The following is a 13,327-nucleotide window of genomic DNA, read 5'->3' as shown; positions in this document are numbered from 1 at the left end:
AAATCATTGCTATGTGGAATTGCAAAATTGAAAGATGAGAGACTACCAAATTAGGTTTATCCCCAAAGGGCGGGTTTCAATCAATTTATTAACTATGACAATTTGGATGTCATTGACACCACGAGGAATGGTCAATCTACAAGAGCGGCAGTGACAATTTTCAACAATTGCTATATTGTTTGTAATTTTCCTATCTCTATAGGTTTAAACATTGTAATATACTCCCTCCGTTCCTAAATATAAGTCTTTTTAGACATTCAAATGGACTACAACATACGGATGTATGTAGACATATTTTAGAGTATAGATTCACTCATTTTGCTCCGTATGTAGTTAGTTGTTGGAATCTCTAAAAAGACTTATATTTGGAAACGGAGGGAGTATGAGCTAGTTGCTCTTGAGCTCGCTAGATTGGCTATTCAACTTTTGATTGGTTTGAGGAGCCTTTGAATGAAATTGCAATCCTGCTCATAAATGATGTATGTAACTGTTATTTAAGATGATGTTTTAAAAAAATACTCCCTCCAGTCTTTTTACTCTGCATATAAGAATTGTCTAGTCAAACTTCATAATGTTTGACCATATTTATATGAAAAAATATCAACATCTACCATGCTAAAGTTATATAATATCAAAATTTAAGTCATGACGCATCTACTGATAGTGATTTCACATTATGAATGTTGGTATTTTTTTTTTCTACAAAGTTGATCAAACTTTGCGAGTCTTGACTTCAGACAAATCTTATAAGCGAACTAAAAAGGACCGGAGGGAGTACAAAGAAAATGGTCCTTGAGAAAGGTATCGGTCTCTTCAGCCTTACTGTTGATTACTCATTTTCTAGAACTTTGCACCGGAAACTTTTCTAAGAGAGCAGTCTTACTGTGGTCCACAAATCTGGATTCGGTGTCAGTTTACGCGTATACTATAACTTAGTCTTAGCTTGGTATAGATAGAATATAAGATTTTCAGTTCGCCTTGGTAGTCGGAACAGATCTTGGTCAGGTTGCCACTCTGCAGAAAACTGCTACTACTAGTAATCAGCGTCATGATAATCATCATAGCCTCCGCCACCACCCTCGTCAACGTAGCCTTCGTAGTTGTAATCAGCATCGTGACCATAGTCATAACTAGCATCAAATGTTTCACCATAACCGATATCCTGTTCATATTCCTCGTCAAAGTGTATGTCATCTTTGCCATTTGCTTTGCCAACTTCGTCTTCAGTCTGCATGCAGAATCTCAGTAAGCATTTGAATGACAGCAAATATAACAAGTAAACAAGATATTTATTTTGATGTTGGAGCATTTACAAAAGAAAATTGCATGAATTTTAGGATACAGAAATCTATCAAGCTCCAGTGAACATAAAAGGCGAAAACATACCGTGTACAATCCACTAACAGCTTCAACATTGATTTTTGACCCGAGTCCCTGCAAAAGGAGCAGTGTTATATGTTAAATGTTAGTCAGTCTGCACGGAAAGTTCAACATGTAACGATAAATAGTCACACGGCACGTATTTTGGATGTCCATGGCTGTACAAAAGGTAAGTACCTTCTGTCTCAACATGTTGTAGGTTGCTTCTGCTGGTGTGTCAGCAGGTGTGGAGTTCTTGTCTTCATTACGTTTTCGTTTCTACATTTAAAAAACCATCCCTGTCAAATCATGAACTCTACCAAAAATAGTAAAGATGTGTACACATGACGCTTGAGCGACACTAGAAACATTCCATACCTTCTGTCGTCCCTCTCCAACAGGTACACCTCTAGCTGCCAATTCAGCTGCTAAAGCTTCCTTTGCAGCTTGTTCCTGTAAAAGAGTCAGTAGATATTTACACCCTGTTGTCAGGAGAAGAAACTGCCTCATGATGATAACTACCTCTAGGTATTCTTTGTTCATTTCCTCCCAGATAATCTTTTTGTTCTGTGTTTCTTCTTCATTGTGAAGATACCCGTCAACCTGCAATTTTACCAAACATAATTACAGGAAATCAGAATGAATGGTCATATCTCAGGCTCTAACAATGGCTGCAATAAATTAGTGTGTTGAAACATCTCATGGATAAAAAATACCTCCACATCATCAATATCAGAAAGATTTTCAGAATCAGAATCAGCTTTACCATTCTCACCTAAGGGTGCAATATAACACCAGCAAGTTGATTAGTCATCAGCTTGGCAATACAAACCAAAAAGGGGAAAGGACAACGAAATTATTGTTGCAGAGTACTACTCCATCCGTTCATAAATAAGTGAACTAAAACCACGTCACTTATTTATGAACGGAGGGAATATCATATTAAAGGAACCTATAAACCTTCCACTTCAGCATCGTCAGGAGCAACAAAATCATTTGCAGTTTGACTGGAACTAATTGTCGAAGATTTGCCCCCAAAGTTCTGTTCAAAGAAGTCAAACAGAGTGACCGGACGAACAAACACACATCAAGCACATTGAGTGAACTATAAGATAAACAACTAATGCAGATGTAGTAAAGAGAGATCATATACATGATGTTAGCGCAATACAACAAATTTCAAAGTTGAGCAATAAAAATAGATTATGCCTGTTCAAATGTTCCATTAGAAGATTGCACCAACAAGACCACTAGTCTGGTACAGTCTACAATTGGATTTAATGGGTATGTTTTTTCCCATCCTGCAACATCCTTTGAGCACAACAAAAGATGGATTACAAAAATATAAATAAAGAGAAGCAGCTTCAACACTAGATAATTTGAGATACTCGTCAGCAAACAGTTCTGTGAGATCGCAAGAAAACTCTGAGATTACTTAGAAATCTCACTCTCAAGCTCCAAACTACAGTTCAGTAATATAATCTAGATGTAAAGATGAAACTTGAATGTTCTTGTAACAAAAAAGAAAACAGGTCATCGAAGTAATTAATAGACATCAAAAGTTATAAAACTGGATTTGTCAGGGGTTTGTGCAGTCAATTGATGAAAAAGAATCTTCAAATTGCTTTGTGTGAATGATGAAAGTAATTTAAAAACAGTGAACAATAAGAGTGAAATTTCTTAGTTGAGAATTACAGTTGAAAAAGACAGATTCTCAGATTAATAGTGTACGAAACATGGGCTTAAGTATGTTCAGAAACTTCTACCTTTCAAGGGGTCATGATGTTATCCTCAACATCAGAACTATTTAACTCACACAATGTTTCCTCGACCACGGCAGTTTCCTTGGATCTTTTAGCAGCATCCTGTCTGTGTTTTTCAGCTTGCTGGAAAGCTGGAGGGTCAGCACCACCCTCCAGCCCACCTGAAAGTTCAGTGAACTGACAAATCAAGTCATATCAGTAGTGAATGAAGCATAAAAACCAAGGCATTACGAACATAGTAAATGTGAGTTACATTGTCATAGCATTCCTCACAAAGTCCATGAGAAAAATGCTCAGCACCCTTATCCTTGTGCTCGCAAAGGACTTCTCCATACTTGGCTGAACATTTTGGAACCGTCTCTTCATAAGCCTTGGCCAAAAAATCTTCAATCTATCATAGGGACATGAAGATACAAAATATAACTAAGTGATGCTATACTATAAATGAAGTTCTTACAAAAAAGGTTGTAGATAAATGTATGAGCTATAAATAAGTTGATGACTTGGAATGTTCCTAATCCTAATGTACAATTGTATTTGCACAGTCTATCGTAAACATTATGGCCTTGGAGCATCAGTGTCATCAATTCACCCATGATCAGCAAAACAATAACTACTAGGTTTGTGCCAGAGAAGTGCCTTGTGTGAGGAAAAAGAAAGAGATTCATCAGCTATGGAATCTGACAAGTTTTGGTATCGAACAGAGGGGGATGTTCACAAAGCAGCACATTTATGTTGACATGATATCATCTGCATAGTGGTCCAAGACAGATAATTATATGTTTGTAGTAGATATCACAGAAGCACATACTCCCTCCGTTCGGAATTACTTGTCTCGGAAATGGATGTATCTAGAACTAAAATACGTCTAGATACATCCATTTCTGCGACAAGTAATTCCGAACGGAGGGAGTAGATATGAAGGGGATGCCATAATGCTCTAGGAGATAAATAGAAATATCACCTAAAACTGGCTATCTGAAAAGATAAAAGGAAGTAAACCCTAAAACTGGCTATCTGAAAAGATAAAAGGAAGTACACATTAAGTGTAGTTGACAGAGTTGCATTACTCAGTGCTGCTTTAGTATCATACACACGTACGATTCAATGATAATTGGATGATAGTTACTTGAGTTCAAATTTGGGTACGTTTGAGAATGGGCGGCTCAAGTGCACTTACCTAAACAGAAACAACCAAACAATATTGCACCGCTGGCCATTCTAGTGTGCTAAAATATTAAAATAATAATGCTCACTAATCTTTAGTCACCTGAAATTTTCGTGTCTTCCAGTCATCAACTAAAATAACACAATACCATGCTTAAACCACAGAGCTAACACTACTAGAAAAATGACCTTCCCTGATCGCACAACACTAGACTTAAACCACAGAGCTAACACTACCAGAAAAATGTCCTTCCCCGATCACACAATACTAGGCTTAAACCACAGAGCTAACACTACTAGAAAAATGTCCATCCCTGATTAGTTATACTTATCACTGACGGGAAATCTGTCACCCGTCAGCGATGAGATGCAACGCTGGCGGGCATGCAGCGTCGGTACTGACTTCCCACCACGGCTTTATGAAATCTGCACTGATGCAGAAAGTGCCCTTCAGTAGTGTGAGGACCCGGAACCCTGGTCGACAATGTCTTCACTGACGGTTACGACTCGCCTGCTTGTCATTGGCTCTCCTATCATCATTCACAATCAAGCTTGTCTGCCCATCAATAATACACATTGTCAGCTGCACACGGAGGACAATTTTTCCCTGATAGTCGCTAAGGCCAACTCCAACGCGCGACCGCATTTGATCCGCCCATGTCCGTTTGGGTCGAAACGGACACAAATCGAGGCCCGACGCGGCAACCCAAACGGACAAGCGTCCGTCGCGCGGGCGCTCTCTTTGTCCTCCCACTGGCCGGCCCGTCGGTGAAACATACGCCCTTCCCCTCCTCCCCTATACCTCTCCCGCCCCCATAGCCACCGCCACCCATTTTCCGGCCGCTCCATCGCTGGCCAGGCCTGCCACACACTGCCCCACCGCATTCACACAACCTCCCCCCGCTCCCGCCCGCCGCTTTTCGGAGGAGTTCTTGCCGGTGTTTGTGGCCTTTCTCGCCGCCGTCGGTACTAGAGAAACCACGGCCGCTGCCGGTTCTCACAATGACATCAACGTGCTTCAGCGTTCTCCAGTGTTCGCAAGGCTTGCAGAAGGCCACTGCCCAAAGATCAACTTTGAGATCAACGGCCACTGGTACAACAAGGGATACTACCTAGTTGATGTTATTTATCCTCAGTGGTCAACTGTATTGAAGACAACATCCAATCCGGAAGGAGAGAAGAAACAGAGATTTGCCCAAGCACAAGAGAGTGCTAGGATGGATGTGGAGTGTGCTTTTGGTGTGCTGCAATCTCGATGGGCTGTCATTCAACACCCTTCACTGACATGGAGCACCGAGAAGCTGAAAATGTTGTGCCTGAGCATCAAGAACCGGCAACTTTTGAACAGTTCACCCAATTTCATCATGCGTGATTAGCAAACTCACATTCAACTCCAAAATGATTTGGTTGAGCACATGTGGACTCACATTGGCAACCAGTAGATGTATAGGTTCATTTTCTTTCGATGTATTCCTGACAATTTAAATTTGGTTGTAAAATTTGTGATTTTTACTCAGTTGCGAAACTACTTATTATTACAATACTATGTGATTTATTTGGTTGTAATAATCTAATGCAATGTTTCTTTTTAGTTAAAAAAATGTCTGCATTTAACTGCCGGCCGGCCGGGTGGACCAAATGCATCGGCCGTGTTGGGCGCATTGGCAACGCAAACACAAAAGAGGTCGGACGTCGCCCCTTTGCCCGAACCAAACAGATAGAATCTGAACAAAACGGACGTCCATTTGGAGTCGTGCGTTGGAGTTGGCCTAAGGTTCCACCCGTCAGTGGAAAGGCCCAGGCCCAAAAGGCAGGCAGACCTCACCCTTCACCTCTAAAAGAACGCACCGGGAAAACCAAGTCCCTCACCCCCCTCCCATAGGCAGAGCCGGCATGCCCTTCCCCTCCCATGGAGCACATTCCCTTCCACCACCGCATCCCCTCTCCTCCTTCCACCAACACTGCGTCCTCGGCTGGCTGCACATGATCTGGCAGCACGGCAACCATCGCCATCCTCTTCTTTCCCGGCTGCGCGGGGCTGCGGAGCGCGAGCTAGGTGAGCAGCTCCTGCCCGTCAGTGTGGGTGTCGTAGGACTTTGCCACCTCCTGGAGGCAGTGCGGATGGCAGAGCGAGAGTGTGTCATGAGCAAGCAAGTGCCCCACCCTTGAGAGCGCGTCAGCAACGCCATTCTCGGTGCCCCGCTTGTACCTGAACGTGAACTTGATGCCGACGAGTTTGGACATGGCCTTGCGCTGGAGCTCCATGTTGAGTTGTTGATCGCCAAGTGCACAGGCTCTTGTGGTCGGTGCGATCACGAACGGCCCCGCTGCAGGTACGCGTGTCACTTGTCGACGCCCATCATCACGGCCAGAAACCCCTCATATGTCGAGAGCCTTGCTCAGGTATGCCACTGGGTGACCGTCCTGGACGAGCACCATGCCCACACCCGTGTCACAGGCGTCGGTCTCGATGGTGAATGGGCAGGAGAAGTCAGTAGCACGAGCACCGGCATGAAATTTTTAACGCTGGCAACAAAAATCAGCCAGTAAACACACCACTGACAAGCAGGCTTGTTAGGCCCATCACAGGAGAATTCACCACTGACGAGCAAACTCAGAGTGCTAGTCAATGGGACTCACCCTCCAGCCTCCAGTGACAGGAGGAGCGCCCAGATGGACACACCACTGAAGTTTGGTCACTGATGAGCGTAGTGCGGTGCCAATCTGTAGTGTAAGAGGTACCTAAGTTTCTGTTCTACTTGTTTCTGTACTTTTAGGGATTAGCCTATGTTTACTTTATTGTAGCCTAGATTAGACTATTTCTTGTATTAGTACTTTGTAAACAGTGAGTTTATATAGGATGTAAAGGAGTGATGACTCAGGAGAATGGTTATATTTTCATCAGATGGCTTAGGAAAGTGATTGAGATTCAGCAAAATGCGAGTCATTTGATAACAGACAGCCTACATTTGGCTATTTCATGAGGAGAACATACATACCGTTAAGCTACCAGAATCTGTACTTTCAAACTCTATCAAGCGCTTAAATAGAGTTGCCTCACAGACATGCACAACAGCAGCCTGAAAAAAGATAAAACACAATTAGTTTCATTTCATATTCAAGCCTACATTACGCATATCTGGTGCTTCCTAGCTTACGATGCTACCAATGCTACCAGCATACAACAGCACCACCAAAACATAGCAAGAAATGCTCATACATTTTGACAACATTAACAAAAGATGCGCCTACCAAGTAACACGTCAAAATCCAAATTCAAAGCGCACTTGAGAAACAAAAAAGACAATGTGCACTGTGGATAGTGATGATTTCGAATTATGCTATGAATAGTACTGTATCTACTATTCACAGCAGAATTTCTCCTTTTTATTTCCAGATGTGTGAATTGAATGCTGATCAGAAATTTTGTTCTTTGGAAGGCATGTTTCTTCAATGCTGTAAATATGTTTCAGAAATGTCCATGCAAATTGTGGTGCCATGTTCACTGGTTGCACGGGAAGCAGCAAAAGGATAAGACGCAATATATGCTGTCATTAGTGCTGCATGTCAGTAAAAATACTACTCCTTCCGTTCTTAATTATAAGATGTCCTAACTTTTTTCTGAATCCGATTTATATAGACGTGTTTTAGTGTGTTTGTTCACTCATTTCAGTGTGTATATAGTCCATATTGAAATATCCAAAACGTCTTATAATTCGGAAGAGAAGTAATTGATATTAACTAGGAGTACAAAGGAATGACATTCTGGATACAGTTCTTGAATAAGTAGATCCATCTGGAGCATCTGGGCTTACAATATCTGCCTTGGTGTAATCATATCCATGAGAAAGTGCGGCAATGTATAATGCTGCACCACATAAACCACTTGGCTTCCTCCCAGTCTGCAACACAGAACAGCTATTACAACCTAACAAAAGAACCAAAATAAGAAACTAGAATGACGAAAATACTAGCCTGCATCCAGTCTCGCTTCATGCTAGCTACAATGCATAAAGCTGTGTCCGAGACAGCATTGTTCCTTTTTCCCAGTAAACCTACAGATTACCAATAATAAAGCAAAAGTACAAATAATTAATATCACATTGATTCCCTTTGCTAACCAATACAGTTGTCCTTCTAGCCTTCCTTATGAAGGCTATATGCTTGGCACAACTCGAAATCACTGACCAGCAAAGAAAATCTTGATCATCACGAAGAGCAAAAATAGCTCCCACGAGTTATGTACTCCCTCCGTAAAGAAATATAAGAGCATTTAGATCACCACTCTAGTGATCTAAACGCTCTTATATTTCTTTACAGAGGGAGTACCAATTATTTTTAACATGCTAGCCTATCATCCACCGTAGAGTTTGAAATTGATAACATATTATTATAAGCAGTTGATATACTTCTCGGAAGAATGCACGTTCATTTATACGTTCAGTGCAAAAGAAGCAAACATCTAGACTTAATAACCTTGCTTCCTTAAGTTATTCTCCAACAGTGTTAATTTTTTCCCTGCTTACGCAATCAAGAAACGGAAACATGTCTGAAATCTCATACAATAAAAGGTAAGGGTCAATTTTCCTGGCATTGGCATGCCCCACAAGAAACTACCTTGTCACAAACAGGAGACAGGTGAAGAATTGTGAATGCTTTAATAATCCTTAATGTATACGTATGTAACTAGAAGTTTTCTGTATCTTGTATATAAGAACACACATGTATGTCAGCTTACGTTCGGTAAAACGATGGATGAAAAGGCTAGGATCTACAAGCTTTTGAACAATTGGGTGTTCTCCGAGTAGCAAAACTTGGCAAAGCTGCAGAAAAACCGCACCTAGGACATAACTGAAACATAAAACAAGATGAGCCCTTTCAGTGAGGACTGCAAGATAAAGGGCATACGAGTGGGAGTACTTACACACTTATATGCAAATAGTCCGAGAAATCAATAAGAAGATAAGGTTTTTCACCTCGCCTGACAAAACAAGTAGTTAAATATGGACAGTAGTATTACCATATAGCTTAACGATACATCGATACCAAAACAATAATCATTGTACAGGGAGCAAACACCATCACAAGCATGAAAAAGGACAACAGATTTCAGGTAAGAAAAGAAAAAATGACAGTTTAAGGACATCAATGCATACTGAAACATACGCATGTAGTGCCTTCTATTGGGCATGACCTAAGTCTACGCTGCTAATTTCCATCACAAAAAAAGGATATTCTGATTAGAATCATATAAAGCATATACTACCAAAGTGCATTTCCTGAAGAATTGTTGGTACTATTTTTATGTCGAAGGATAGACACTACCTTTTTATATTTTGACAGTCAAAGTTAAAAATATTTAACCAGTATGGATGGGATTTATCTTGAAATTACAGTATGCTACGTAGACAACTAGAAAAATTACAACATCGCAATAGTAGCTGATCCTAGACTCCAGAAGGAAAAAATAGTGTGTTGTACATAGCAGACTTTTGCATGCATATTTCTAGAGAAGCTTAGTGTTATAGTTTACACACTTTAAGTTTTGCCATCTTGGTTTTATTTCTTGCTCTTTGATGAATTTCTCAAGTCCAAGTCACAATATGACACACTACTACATTATGAAAGCTACTATAATGGCACACTTCTGCAGGTTTTCACTTGGAAGTTAAGGGCAACCTTGGTTTGAAAGCCAATATTTAGCAATAGCAAGTTGTTTCTAGGTTGGCAAAGCAATTTGGAAGAAAAAAAAATCGGCCTTTTACCCATACAGTGGCAAGCCAAATTTTGGCATCAAACCAAGCAGCCCCTAAATGAGCCCCAGTTGTGGTCAGATCATGACAAACACAATATAGAAGACTCAAAAGGCCCACCCACAGTGCAAAGGGAGAAGCTCATGTTTGAACAAGAAATAAGCCCAATGGATAGGAAGGCTTTCCATAAAGCAAGGGACTAATTAGGTGATAGCTTACCGGCAAGCAATGTAAAGACAAGCAGCTGCAACATGACTTGTCTGGCGTCCTTTAGTGAAGCTATTGTCAAGAGCTAGCTACATTTATATAAGAATAAATATCATCATTGGAAAATATCCTACCATTTTTAGAAACGTTTGTGTGATAACAAAGATGCATACTTTATAAAAGTTATGAGCAGTGCAAATGATATCATCTCCACCACTCACATGCAGGCCATGGACAATCTGCCAAATCTCATCTCTCCCTGGTGAAATAAAGCATAACATAATTCACAAAGGGAGATGCATAATAAGATAAAGGAATGCGGTGATAGAGATACCTTTCGCTTCGGTTCTTTCACGGGATATTGAACATCCATCCTCAATTGCTTTAATAATTGATCCACGTAGCCGGCTCTAAGCACATTCAATCAAAACAAATCAACCAACAGCTACACCTCCAAATCAAGAAACCAAATATAAATAAAGCACGGTACCAAGACCAACCTGTCCCGAGGAGTCCTTAACAAAAGAAGGCCCATCATCATAAATGTTCGGATCAAGAACCTTCCCGCATATTCCACAACATCTGACAATCAACATGGCAAAGAACATAAGAACAAGGTGAAAAAGTGTTTTAAGCTGTGTTCACATAAATCTATTGAGAAAAACTAATACCCCCTCCGTCTAGAATCGCAATCATAAATATGTATTTCTTAATATGAGTTCAATGGTATCAATTTTATGTCACATGGTTGGTCAAGGCTTTCTTTTATAACAAATCAAAACATGCCTTACATTTTGGAACGGAGGGCGTAGATAAATACGTCCACATTATAATAGCGATACCCACTGGTTTTGGCATTTTGCATGCAATTAGATGAATAGTGCAAGTGCAGGAAATGAAGGTCTCACATGATCCCGTTGTCTGGGTCCTTTACATACGGGCAGTCATCCTGACAGTGACCACAGAACACCATTGCTGAAGAGAAGTTGAGTGCCGAGGATGATCCAACTCAGATCAGCCTGCGGAAGTTCATTGTATGATCCTGTTCAGTTCCAAACATGCATGAATACTCTGCAAAGTGGATGCAAAAATGCAAGCAGGGATAGCACACTCTGATTCTCAATATTTTCGTCCAATTCCAGTCTAAATAACATATTTTACCGTTTAAACATTTACAACTAGCAAGTGAGGGTTGCCTACTTCTCTGTGATTTGTGCTTATCTCTGGTCGCCAAACAGGGGAGTCGTGGGCTCTATTACGAGGATATGATCTCCTTGGGAATTGTAAAATGGAAAATAAGGTGGCAGATGCATTTAATAGGAGAAAGGCCGGAACATCTGTCCAGCTGGTCCAAGGTGTGCAAACCGCTTTGTGGTAGCACACAACCCTTCTTTTCCAGTCCAATTATAAATATCAAAATGTGCAAGTGAAAATAATCTGGATTTTGAGCACTCAACTTTTCATTCAAGAAGAGCACTTTAAAAAAAGTTTCAACTCATGACATTAAACTTTCAACTCGAAAGAGGCAAAACAAAACAGGTACTCACTCTCAGAGTGAAATTAAAGGCTGTGCCAAGTTATGGTTTTCGGTTAAGAACATGACAACTTGCTCGTCAGTACCATATCATTTATAGTGTCCCGGAGGCGAAGCAAAGATGGCTCTCTCAAATTTTGTCACAAAAGGGCAAGTTGTATCATTCTTTTAAACTTCATCATTTAAATTAAATGGCCAATGCTCTTACTACCCCACTCCACAACTGGGGCCTAGGTGATAGGTACCTGTACCCTCATTTTCTTATTCTAGACCGGATCACCAGACATACAAAGCATCCAATGCAGCAGACCAAAACAGCATAATGTTTTTCCTTTCTATTCATCCTATGCGCATCTACGAACGTATATAGGTGACAAATACAGGGTACAGACTGAGATTTGCATCTTGAAGAATTATTCCAGAAACTGTGAGGTCACTGAAAAACAGTCCTACCTTCAGATTCCTTTTTTTTTCCCTTTTTCTTTTGAGGGTTCAGATCCCTAATCATGCTATACAATCAACAAGGGCTGCAAATTTGACACCCCAAAATAAACTCAAATAGGGTGCCCAAACCAATTTCATCCCAGCTCAAGATGACCAATCAGCATGCCCAAGCAAAGGTAGACATTCTACGCAAAGTCCGTCCCTAAACGACCGCGACCGATCCCACACAGCTCAAACTTCTATGGTTTAGGGTTCACGACGTGTGGATTTTTCGGGTTCCGTACCTTCCGTCCGCCTGGGAAACAGGGCCTGGGCTGCAGGAGGGGCCGAGGAAGCACAGACGAACCAGACAGAGGGAGCGAGGCGAGCGGGCACGGAATGCGCTAGGAGTACCTCTCCCTCGCGCGGGCGGCGGCGCGATCGATCGGGGCGGCGGCGGCGGCGGGGGGGTGTCGAGTCCGGGTTCGAGCCGTCGTCCTTTTGATTGATCAGGATCAGGGCCCAAATCTCCGGGTACCGCTTGGGGTTACGGAGATCTAGGGACGGACCGTTGCCACGTTTAATACGAGACGGGAAGATCCCAAAGGGTTACGGAGAGCTGGGCCTCCTGTTGCGCGACCGAACCGCCACGCTCCGTCCATGCTCCGCCGCCTCTCGCGCTGCTTCGGGGGCACGTCCCGCCCGCGTCGGCGCGTCGCAGCTCTGCAGCAACACCACCAGCTCGTCGCGCACAAGGAGCCGCCGCCGCCGCCGGCTCCTCCGTTGCGCGGATCGCCGGCTGCGAGCCCGGGGAGCTCGGGCATGGCCGCGGCGGTGGGGGTTGAGCCGGCCGGATCCAGCGGCAAGGACGCGTGTGCTCTGGGCTCCGCTGAAGATGGGTCAGTTATTTTGACCCTATGACTTCGGTGCCCATCAAAGATGATTGCAACATTACTTGCTTGCATCAACATTCAAATCATTATTCAACTGAAAAGTAACACCAAACCATTTATTGTCCGCGTTATTAGAGGCACAATTTATAACAGATTACTAGTACTCCCTCCATCTAGGTGTGTAAGTCATCTTGCGAAAACCAAATAATCCCAAAATACTTTGGCGCG

At 42.1% G+C, this 13,327-nt stretch overlaps 1 pseudogene; it reads right to left on the bottom strand.

The window, feature by feature from the left end:
• Nucleotides 1–621: 621 nt before the first annotated feature.
• LOC123121627 (transcription factor IIIB 60 kDa subunit-like) lies at nt 622–13,135 on the bottom strand (annotated as a pseudogene).
• Nucleotides 13,136–13,327: the final 192 nt, after the last annotated feature.

This window comes from Triticum aestivum, chromosome 5D (assembly GCF_018294505.1).
Source record: "Triticum aestivum cultivar Chinese Spring chromosome 5D, IWGSC CS RefSeq v2.1, whole genome shotgun sequence".
In the NCBI taxonomy this organism is placed as follows: domain Eukaryota; kingdom Viridiplantae; phylum Streptophyta; class Magnoliopsida; order Poales; family Poaceae; genus Triticum; species Triticum aestivum.
Note: the sequence above shows the minus strand (reverse complement) of the source record. Positions and strands in the feature narration are given on the sequence as shown.